Source organism: Papio anubis, chromosome 9 (assembly GCF_008728515.1).
Source record: "Papio anubis isolate 15944 chromosome 9, Panubis1.0, whole genome shotgun sequence".
In the NCBI taxonomy this organism is placed as follows: domain Eukaryota; kingdom Metazoa; phylum Chordata; class Mammalia; order Primates; family Cercopithecidae; genus Papio; species Papio anubis.
In genome coordinates this window covers 73,210,910-73,222,988 of record NC_044984.1, presented here as the reverse complement: position 1 = coordinate 73,222,988, position 12,079 = coordinate 73,210,910, and positions in this window count along the sequence as shown.

Here is a 12,079-nt window from a genome sequence, read left to right as displayed (position 1 = left end):
ATTTTCATAATATAGATTAAAAATCCTAATTTATCAATATGGTAAATACCCCAATTTATTTAGATTTCCCTAATTTTATCAATAATATCTAAAAATTTTTCAGGTGGAGTTATACAGAACTTTTATTAGATTTATTACCATATATTGAATGTTCTTTGATACTATTATAAATATCTCAAAATTTTAAAATGATTTTTATGTGTATAATTATTTGTAACTTATGATAGTTTTAAAACTTCTTTCCAATCTTAATCTTTTTCTTATTTTATTAGGTTGGCAAGAAATTTCAAAAGTGGTGACAGTAGACATTCTTGTCTTATTCCCAAACTGAGAGAAAATCTTAAATAATTTAACATTAAACATGTTGTTTTGGGGGGGCTTTTATAGGTAACATTTATTAGAATAAGAATGTTTCTATCTCTGGTGGTTTGAAAGTGTTTTATTAATTACTTTGGGATAAATTTCTACCAAATGGCTTTTCTGCATTAATTAAAATGATTATATAATTTTCTCCTTTATATTTTGTGAATTACACTCATTTAATTTCAAGTGTTCAGTCATTTTTCCCATTTTCAGAATAACCTTTACTTGGGCATTAGGGATCATAGTTTTACATATTGCTGAAATTAATTTGCATGTATATATTATTTGTGTATATAGCTGTGAGAGAAATTATTCTATAATTTTCCTTTCTCATTATATTTTTATATATTTTAGTATCAAAATTATAATTATCTGGTCTCATAAAATGAGTTGTAAAATATTTTTTCTTTTTTTCCCCTGGAATACTTGCATGTAATTTGTGCTATTCCTTTTGTATAGTTTGAAAAAATTTACCAATAACTATATTTAAAACTGGAGTATTTACAGGAAAGTTTGCTAATGGATTTTATTTAGGAGTTACAGGGCTTTCTGATTTCTATTTCTTTTAAAAGCTATTTTGGTACATAGTGTTTTTAAATAATTTAATGATTAATAAAGTAATTTAAGTATTAGCAAAAAGTTATTATTCATATCCCCCATTGTATTTTAATAACAGTAGAAGCCTTATTAATATTCTTTAATTTCATTTCTTGTTGGTAGGTTTTATTTTCCTATACTTTGAATTATTTTGATAGATACTCAGGAATTCGATTATATTTTGAAAATAGTAACTATTTTGTTTGATTTCCTTTGAACACTTGTTTGCAAGTACAATAACTTTTTTATTATTTCATTAGGTTTTTGACTTGCTGGTTTTTTTCCTCCAAACTCTTAAAGTAATGGGTTAGATATTTTATCTTTAGTATTTGATTCTTTCCAATATATACACTTAAGGAATAAGTTTCCCTCTAAGCACAGCCTCAGCTACATTTCCATACATTTTGTTATGTCATATCTTCATTACATTATGGTTCAAAATAGTTTCTAATTTGTATTGTAATTTCTTCTTCGACCCATTGATTATTTAGTAGTGTATTTCTTAATTTTCAAGCAGTTTGGATATTTAATTATTTATTGATTTTTAGCTTTATTTTAAATGGAATGGTTGGATATTTTCAATCTTTTAAGACATGTTGAAACGATTTATTGGTCAACAGATGATATATCTTGATAAAAGCACATGGCCACTTGAAAATAATGTATAGTCTGTTGTTAGCAATATTTTACTTATGTCAATTAGGCTCATTTTGTAAATTTTATGATTTAAATATTCAATATCATTATTTATTGATCTGTTTACTTGTCAACAATTGATATAGATGTTAAATACTTGTATTACAACCGTGGATATGGATTGTAGATTGTGAATTTAGTTGATTGTGCTTATAAGATATTCTGAAGCTATGTATTTGAAACAATCAGATTTAAAATTGTTTTATCTTCTATTAATAAATGGATTGACTCATTTTTTAAATTATGAAATAAAACTGTTTTTGTTTAGCAATGTTATATCTACTTTGCTTAATAATCATGCAATTTCAAAACATCATGTAACATCATCAACTTTCTTTTGGTTAATACTTTAATGGTATATTTTTTCCATATTTTTACTTTAATCTCATGTATGCTGTTACATTTAACGTATGCTTTGCTACATGTACATATTTATTTATCTCCTATTTTAAAAAAATTCTAAGGGTTTAATCCATTTATATTTAATGTAATTATGTATACCATTTTAATCTATACTTATCTTAATGTTTTTCCCTGTTTTTTCCTTATCCTCTTTTTCTGTGGTAAACAAAATGTTTATTTTTTATTTCCATCTATTTACTTGTTATTTATTCATTATTCTTACTATTTTTTAGTGATTGCTTTATAGAACATTTATTCTTTGCTTACTACAATCTAATATGCCTTATATATTTACCAGATTTTCAATAATAGGAATGATTAACTGTATTTATCCTTAGGCCACCTTTAGTAGAATTTTAGTAATTCATTTATAGTTATGCAAATATTTTAAATCTCTAGGTTATTATTATTAATGCACAATATTCATTTATCTTTACTCACAAACTTTTTTTCTGTTTTACTTTATTGTTTTCTGCATTCTGTGTTTCCAGTTGGGTTCATATTTCTAGGAGCTTGAAAAACGTCTTGTCACATTTGTGTTAATACAGGTCAACTGTTCACAAATTATCTGAGCTTTGGTTTGTTTGAAAATGTCATTAATTTATTCTTAATTTTTGAATAATTTTTTGCTGAACATAGAATTTTAGACTGATAAATATGTGTGGTTTTTCCCAGCCCTTTAGAGCCTTATTCTATTATTTTCTAGTTTGCATTGCTTTTGATAGAAGTGGGTGGAATTTATTTTCTTTGTTGACCTTCATAAAATGTTTTCATTTTCTCCAACTGAGATTATTATAATAATTATTATAATATTTATTATTTTATTTGTATAAATATAATGGATACAAGTGCAATTCTGTTACATGAATATTTTGTAAGGTGGTAGCAGCTGGGCTTTTAGTGTATCCATCACCCAAATAATATACATTGTATCCATTTAAGTAATTTTTCATCATCTACCCCCCTGCAAACCCCGCCATGTACAGTCTCCAAATGTCTGATTGCTTTTAGAGTTTACTATTTATCATTTGTTTTTACCAATGGCAGTATAATTTTTGTGTGTAAAGCTTTTCTTTGTTTTATTTTGGCTGGGTTCATTAAGTCCCTTTAATATATGGATTTAGAGTTTCAATCTATAGTTAGGGCCATTAATCTTTAAAATATTTCTTCTGCCCACCTTAAACCTATTTTCTTTTTAATAAAGATTTCACTTATACATATGTTAGACTTCTTAATATCCTCACAGTTAACCAAAACTGAGATATTTAACCTTTTATTTTTCTTTATTTCAGTATGGGTGTTGATAATTTTATTGCTATGTCACTTTATACACTGTTCTTTTCTTCTCAGTATCTTATTTTATATTTATTTAGCCTACCAATTTTCCTTTCAGATCATGGGCCTTCAGCTTCAGAATGTTGTTTTGTTTCCCATCTTCTACTTCTTTCTCTGTTATGTGTTTGTTTACCTTTAAATGCTTGAACTTATAATAGCTCTTTTGAAGTCCTTGTTGCTAATTCTATCATCTCTGCTATTTCTGTTATTTTTCTATTAATGCTTTTCTTCCTGATCATAGAAAGAAAAATACAGAGCTTTGGGAATATTATGTTGTCAAGCACCTGAGCATTGTTGTTTTCTTTTGAAATGTGTTGAATTTTATATTGGCATGAAGATTTATTTTTCTAAGATCAACTTGTTCATTTTAAGGTTTATCTTTTAGCTTCATTCAAGTGCATCTAGAGTAGCCATTACTATAGGATTATTTTAGCTTTCTTCCTCAGGCATGACCTCTCTGACGTCTCCACTAAATGCTCTGGGTGTTCAGCAAGGTTCCTCCACTCGAGTAGGTCAGAAACTGGTTATTTCTCTGCCCTGTGTGAGCTATTGAGTTCACACACTCAAGGAAGTTCTCTTTTTCCCTCATGTGGATCTTACTATTCACCCAAAGAGTCAAAGTAATCTCTATGCTGACTTCAGGATCTCTGTACTGTCTCTGTTTGGTGCCTTTTCCAGTTCCCTTACCTGTTAATTCCAGCTGCTTCAGATTGTCCAAACTGGTCTCTCTTGAGTCAGACAAACCCAAAGGTGATTTGAGTTTGCACTGCTTCAGTTTCTCCTTTCTAAACCGCAGTACAGAAAGTGCCTCCAGGCAGAATTTCAGGATGGTTGTAACACTCTTTTCTTTCCCTATTTTAGGGAATGTAGTTATGTATTTCTTGTTCAATATTTGAAAGCAGTTGTTTCATATATTTTATCTAGTTTTCTAGTGTTTTTAGGAACAGAATGTAAGTTGGGAACTTGTTATTTTGTCATGGCTAGAAGTGAAAATTTTTCATATTTGCTTTCATTTTAATGAATGTTTTCACTGGATTTAGAATTCTGTGGTCAGTTATTTTCTTTCAGCAATTAAATATTTCATTTTATTGTTTTCTGTTGAGAAGTAAGTTATCTATTTTATTGTTGTCCTCAAAAAATAATATTTATTTTTCACTCTGATCACTTCTAAAATTTTTTGTCTGTGTTTTACAGTAATTTTATTAACTTATTTCAATTTGTGGTTTCCCTTGATTTGTCCTACTTTGGGTTTACAGAGCTTCTTTAATCTATGGCTTAGTATCTTTCCTCAGTTTTGAAAATTTTATACTCACTGTGTCTTTATATATTGTTTTGTTTCTTTTACCTTCTCTTGTTCTGGGACTCCTGTTATACATATGCCAGACCATTTTTACTGTGCTCTACCTCTGTATTATAGTCTTTGTGTATTTTCATTCTTTTTCTCTCTATTTGCAGTCTTTCTTTATTTTCAGTTTGGAATTATGTTTAACTTGATTCTTATTTACAATTTCTGTCTTCTACTCTATTAAACCTGTTGTTTAATCCATATAATAATATTTAATTTAATTATTGTATTTTTCGGTTCTAGAACATCCATTTCTTTTCTTTACTTTTTTTTTTTTTTTTTTTTTGATGGCGTCTCACTCTGTCATCAGGCTGGAGTGCAATGGCATGATCTCGGCTCACTGCAACCTCCACCTCCCAGGTTCAAACAATTCTCCTGCCTCAGCCTCCTGAGTAGCTGGGACTACAGGCACGTGCCACCACGCCCGGTTAATTTTTGTATTTTTAGTAGAGACAGGGTTTCGCCATGTTGGTCAGGCTGGTCTCAAACTCCTGACCTCATGATCTGCCCACCTCGGCCTCCCAAAGTGCTGGGATTACGGGCATGATCAACCAAGCCTGGCCTTATTTCGTTCATTTCATAGACTATAATTCTATTTTATCACACCTTTCCTATATTTTCACACTCTCCTTTTTAATCTCCTTTTTAATCTCCTTTTTTGACTGTCAATCATGATTATTTTCAAAAAGGCTTAACCATTAATTACAATATTTGTATCACTTGTATCTTTATGTTTCTGTTTTTTTTTTAACCTTGGATTGTTGTCATTCTTTTTTTTTTCTCTCAGCATAACAATATTATTTTTCTTTAGAATGCATCACATTTTTTATTAAAAATGTAGAGCCTTAAAATATATTCATCCACAGAGAATTTACCTTTTCCTCTGGTAGGTGGATAGAACAGGGCTGTTCATCTTAATGTATTAATGAGCTGAAATAAATAAAAGTTGAGTTTCAAATTTTGATAAACATTCCTGTCACCCTTAAGATGTAGTCTTTATTACATTCAACTAAGAGTCTTTGGGTAATTGATTTAATAGTTGTATTAATCAAGATAAGAAATAAAGGAAGCTAATGGTTCAGGTTTGGAATATGTTCAGTTGGAGATGTCTTCAAAGGGTTTGTATGTGACAATAGTAAATACAGAATTGAAACTAAAGCAGAAATTGAAACCAGAAATATGTATTTTAGATTCAGGCAACTATGAGTGAGCATTGTAGTGATAAAAGTAAATCAAATATATAGTGATGGAAAATCAAGAGCTAAAAATGAAAACCTTGGGAAGATTATAACATTTAATAAGTAAATAAAAATGTGAAGCTCTTAAGTGAAACTGGAGGAGGCAAATTTGGGCTACCAGATTGACACACCCCAGGTGTTCAGTTTAGAGAGCGATTCACACAAAAGAAAATAGTCCACACTGGCAGATAATATGTACTTAATAAATGTTTACCAAATCCATGAGTAAGAAGCCAAGAACCGCAAGTACTTTAGCAACTTTAGAACTCTAGGTGAGTATACCAGGATTCTCAAAATAAATTTGAAATTTTAGCCAGGACTTACATTATGAAGGACAAATCTTGAGCATCTACAAATAATAAAGAACCACCAAAAGAGATAAATATAGTCAGATTTTCTTTTCAATGCAGAAAATAAAATGTGGAGTGTGGATTTGAGAGGGAGATTACAGGATTAGACATGAATTGCCACTTCAGTGGTCTCAGCCTGAGGGCTGACTTCTTGTTTTTGTAAATAAAATTTTTGTGAAACCCAACAGCACCCACTTGCTTACATGTTGTCTATGGCTGCTTTCATGGTGCAACAGCAGAGGTAGATAATTGGTACAGAGGTTATATGACCTGAAATCCTAAAATATTCACTTTCTGGTCTTTTTCAAGAAAAGTTTGCTGGCCCTTAGCCTCAGCATGTATGTGGTCTCGAATGAAGTCAGTGATAGTAAATGGATAAGATGGAACACATTAGGGAGATATTTAACAGATAAAATGAAGACTTCTTCAGGTCTGAGGGCAGAGTTGATAAAGGAGAAATATAGGAGGATAGCAGATTTCTGACTCAGTTAATTGAAAATTTTAAATTAGTTATTAACTAAGGGTGCAAATACAGAAAAAGTACATTTTAAAAAGAATGTCATTTCAATGTGGGAGTTGTGAAGTTTAGGTTGCCTATGGAAAGGAGATATGATGGTGTTGCATAGGTCAAAAATATTCAGCTCTTGAGAATTAGGTACAGGTCTCAGCACTTTGAAGAGGTTGCTTATTTGTGATCAAATTAATGGAACAAAATAAGAAAAAAGGACTCTTGCCATTTGTACTATTGTTCTAGCACACAATTTTTAACAATAAGGTAGAATACTTGTATCTCAACATTAACCCTGTTTGCATAAGCTTCTTAGATCATAATTTTATATAAAGAAAAAAACAACAGGTACCTTTACTTATAATAAGCAAATTAATAAATTATAATGAAAAGTTTATTTGTAAGATGGTTGCTTACTAAATATATATATATATACACACACACACATATATATGGGGGTAGAGGGAGAGAGAGAGAGAGAGAGAGAGGGATTGTCATAGTGCTCCTCTAGAGGACTCAAAGGGGCCTATGTAATCCATTATACACCTAAAGCTTAATAATAATAATTCATATTACCTATTCCTAACCACCATATGTAATACTGCTTCCACAGGAGAAAAACATCAGTGCAATATGTCAGAATATTACAAAAATATTTTCAAAATTGGCATATTTTATAATGGGAATACTTTGTATGTTATAGAGTATTTGTACCCGTATCATCTTATTCTCATAGACTTCTGATCTCATTTCCATTGGTCCCACTTTTCAGAGGATGAAATTAACAGTCAGATTGTTTAAAGGTCACAATAAACATTACAGAACAATTAATGGTATAGGAGTGTAACTTGGTTCTACTGATGTTATGTCTATTGCTTTACCTAGTTTACTTCTGTATCATCTACATTGGTAGTGTCAGAGTACAATGTTGATGCCAGGCAAACTCCAGAATGAAATAGCTAGGAACAGTTTCAGGCTTTGCCAGTAAAGAATTAAAAAAAAAAAAAAATTGGTGTAACTAGGCAAAGGCAGCCATTTCAATTCAATGTTCAGAAAAGCTTTTCCCAAGGGAAGAAAAATCTGTGGTGGTGTTAGCTTAAATAGTAAGAATTTAACATTCTGGTGTTGGGGTGATGAGATGGCAAGCTGATTCTGGGCATATGTAACAGACCAGAGGATTTTGGAATTGATTAGAAAAAGGTTAATTAAGAGAAGGTCAATGAGAATGAAAATGGACTGAATTGAAAGAAAATTCAGAGCACAGATTGCAAAGAGCTAGTAAAAATGGTGGTTCAAGTGAGTTTGAATTGGTCTAAAATTTGGGAAATTAACTTTGTTTTGCTGCCTATTCCTAACACTATAGGTTAGGTATTTATTGGTCAAAGAATTACTTTATTAAAAATTTAGGTGTGTACAATTGATATTTCTATGATTTTATTTTATTAAAATGTATCTGCAAGATACAGATACAGATTTCTTTTTTTTTTTTTTTTTTTTTTTTTTTTTAGATGGAGCTTCGCTCTTGTTGTCTAGGCTGGAGTGCAATGGCACAATCTTGGCTCACCTCACCTTCTGCCTCCCGGGTTCAAGCAATTCTCATGCCTCAGCCTCCCAAGTAGCTGGGATTATAGGCATGCGCCACCACGCCCAGCTAATTTTATATTTTTAGTAGAGATGATACAACTTTCTTAAGCATTTTATCAAAATTACACCAAATGTCTTGACATGTCTAATGTAAACATTCATGATGAAACCATTAAGAACTTCATATCAGCTATTCAATGAGTATTGCTTACAATTGTTTTATTATTTTAAAAATTTCCTTATTTCTCTGCTTACATATGGGTTTCTTAGCTGAACAATTTATGTGTTTATATTTTTGTTTAAACAGAACAGTTTTTAAAACATAAAAAGATTGAACTGGAAATTAAATATTATTAATACAATGAGATACATTTTAATCTCAAATTTAATGTGTAAGATTTTAACTATTATATGGTACTTTAAATATTTTGTAGCAATTTATATGTTTGCAAACTACATACTTAATAGTGCTAAAATTAAACAGTCTACATTGTTAATGTCTCTAGAAGTTGAAGGACATTTCATTTTTAAGTATAAAAGAGTTTATGATTTAATTATAGTGTTTTTTTCTTCAAATTTATCTCAAACAACTATTTCTTTATAAACTTCCTCAAGTTTCAACCCTTATGTTTTCCAAGCAACCCATCATAAAATATAAACCTATTTTATATTTTTTCTGCATATTAAAATGTTTTTCTTCTGAATGCCTGAGAATACATTTTGTTATTTCTTTGCTTTTTACAAAATAGTTAGAGGTTTAAGTTATCTGTCCTTTATAATTGTAAGCTTAATATTTAGTAAGGAGCTAACACATGAAACTTATGGAGAGATTTATAGAAAGTGGTTGTGTGTCTGTGGGTCTGCAGCCAAGGGTCTGGTGGTGGGTCTGAGGGTATTATTAGGAAGAAAAACTGGGTATAGAATGGAGAGATATGAGGAAAAGATAGAAATTGCCAAGTTCTTTATGTTACACATTTGTCAGTTTCTGTCTGATATCACATCTGAGTATGAGGACCTTCAGTGACCAATAACTGCAACTTCATTTCTGTCTTTCATACGTTACACAAGTAATGCTGAACCAACTCTCTATTTACATCATACATAGAAAGAAATTCTGGAAAATAGAATTCCCATCTAATTAAATTCACCCAGGAATTTGTATGTGTGTCTCTGTGTTTATAAATAATTAAGAAATCAACATTTTGTTATTTGCAAATTACATTTTTCTGTATGCAAAAAAATTTTAAAAAGGATAAATGGTCTTACATTTAATAAATAAACAACCAATTTTTGGATATATGATCCATATGTAAAAATAAATAACTTCTCTATATATTAGAAACAGATAACGTTTAAAATACCATTTAAAATAACATCAAAGAATGTTAAATATTAAACCTAACAAAATATAGTTATGACATCTATATTAAATATGATAAACATTGATGAGGAAAAATTAAGAAAACCTAAGAAGATGGAAAAATATATTTTTATATTAGAGGAGTAAAAATAAATTTCATTTATACTGATTTATAGCACAATTAAATACCAATTTTAATGTAAGTTGACAAGCTGATTAAAAATGTATATGGAGCTCTAAAGGTCTTGTAGTAGCCATAAAATTTCTTAAAGAAGTTTAACTGAATTGAAAATCTTATACTACTATGTGTAAGGATTTATTATAGAGGTTCAGTAATTATAACTGTGTTACTGGTAAAAGAATATGTGAATAGTTCAATGGAATTGAATGCAGAGTCCAGAAACACTCCCACATAAGTGTACAGTCATCTGATTATAACAAAGGCACATCTACAATTCAGTGGGAAAAAGGATTTATGTTTAATGTATAATACTAAACCAATTGGATGTATGTATCTTTGGAATTGGAACATAGACCTAAATGTGAAAGTTAAACAGTAAATCTTCGGTGTAACATACAGAAAAATATCTTCACGTGGTACAGATAGGCAAACATTTCTTAAATGGAAATAACTAAGTATTGATGGAAAATTGACATAATGAACTTCGTTAAATTAAGAACTTCTGATCATCATGAAACATTATTAAAAGATTGAAAAGGCACATCGCAAACTGAGATAAATGCTGCACGTTTCTAATAAAAGACTGAAATCTACAGCATTTAAAGAGTTCTTAGCTGTGCAGAACACATAAAATAACAACCATTAGAGTAAAATATTGATAGACTAGCAGAACACATAAAATAACAACTATTAAAATATTGATAGACTACCAATATTAAAAATCTCTTCAAAAGATACTTAAGAAATTAAGTAGGCAAGCCACATTGGTATCCAAGAGATATGAACAAATCCTAAAATCCAATAATAAAAATATAGTTAAGCAATTTTAAAAATGAGGAACAGATTTCAACAGACATGTCACAAAAGAATATGTTTAGTACATTTAACAGTGCTCAAATCATTTATGTTTGGTAAATTGCAAATTAAAACAATGTAAAATATCCCTAAAAAACCTCCCAATAAAGAAAAGTACAAGAGTAGATCACTTTACTGGTTAATTCTACCAAAATTTTAGGGAAAAATTAACTTCAATTCTCCTTGAACTCTTCCAGAAATTAGAAGAGGAGGTAATGCTTTCTAATTGATTCTATGTGCCTAGGCTGATAAAAAGCCAAAACTACCACAAAAACACAGATCAATATCCCTTACTTCCATAGATGAAAAAAATCTTGAACAATATGCTACCAAAGTGAATCTAGCAAAATATTATAAAGATTATACACCATAACCAAGTGAGAAATAGACCATGAACAAGTGGGATTTATAACAGGAATGCAAGAATCGCTCAACAGAGACAAATCTGTATCATATACTACATTATGAACAAAGGTTAAAAAAGAAAAGAAAACAACAACAAAAAGTCAGCTTATATGATTATCTCAATTGGTGAAGAAAAAGTGTTTCACAAAATGTAACACCATTTTATAGTAACAGTCAACACACTAGGAATAAAAAGGAAATATCCCAACAAGATAAAAGGCAATAAAACTTTTCTCATTAAGATCAGGAAAAAGACAAAAATTTCATTTTATACTTTTATTCAATATTGTACTGTAAGTTATAGTCCAAGCATTTAGGCAAGAAAAGGAAGTAAGAGACACCTAAATTGGAAAAGAAAAAGTAAAATTATCTTTATTGTTAAATGACATGATCTTAAACATGTGAAATTCTAAAGAATCCATAAGATGCAATTGTTAGAGAAATAAATTCAGAAAACTTTTCAGGATACAACATTAAAACAAAATGTCAGTTTTATTTCTGTATACTATCAATGAACAATCCTCCAAAATGTAGAAAACACTTTTACTCATAATAGCATCAAAAGAAGAAAATATTTAGGAATAAATGTAACAAATGAGGTGTAAAACTTGTACACTAAAATTTTCTTAAAATTGTTGCGAGAAATTTAAAAAGACTTAAATAAATGGCAAGACATTCCATGTTCATGAATTTGTAGACTTAATATTACTTAAATAGCAACACTTCTCAAAGCAATTTATAGAATCAATGAAATCTCTATCAAAAGTCAGTGGTCTTTTATGTAGAAATGGAAAGCTGATCCTAAAATTTATATAAGATTGCAAGGAACAATGAAGAGCCAAACCGTATTTTTTAAAAAA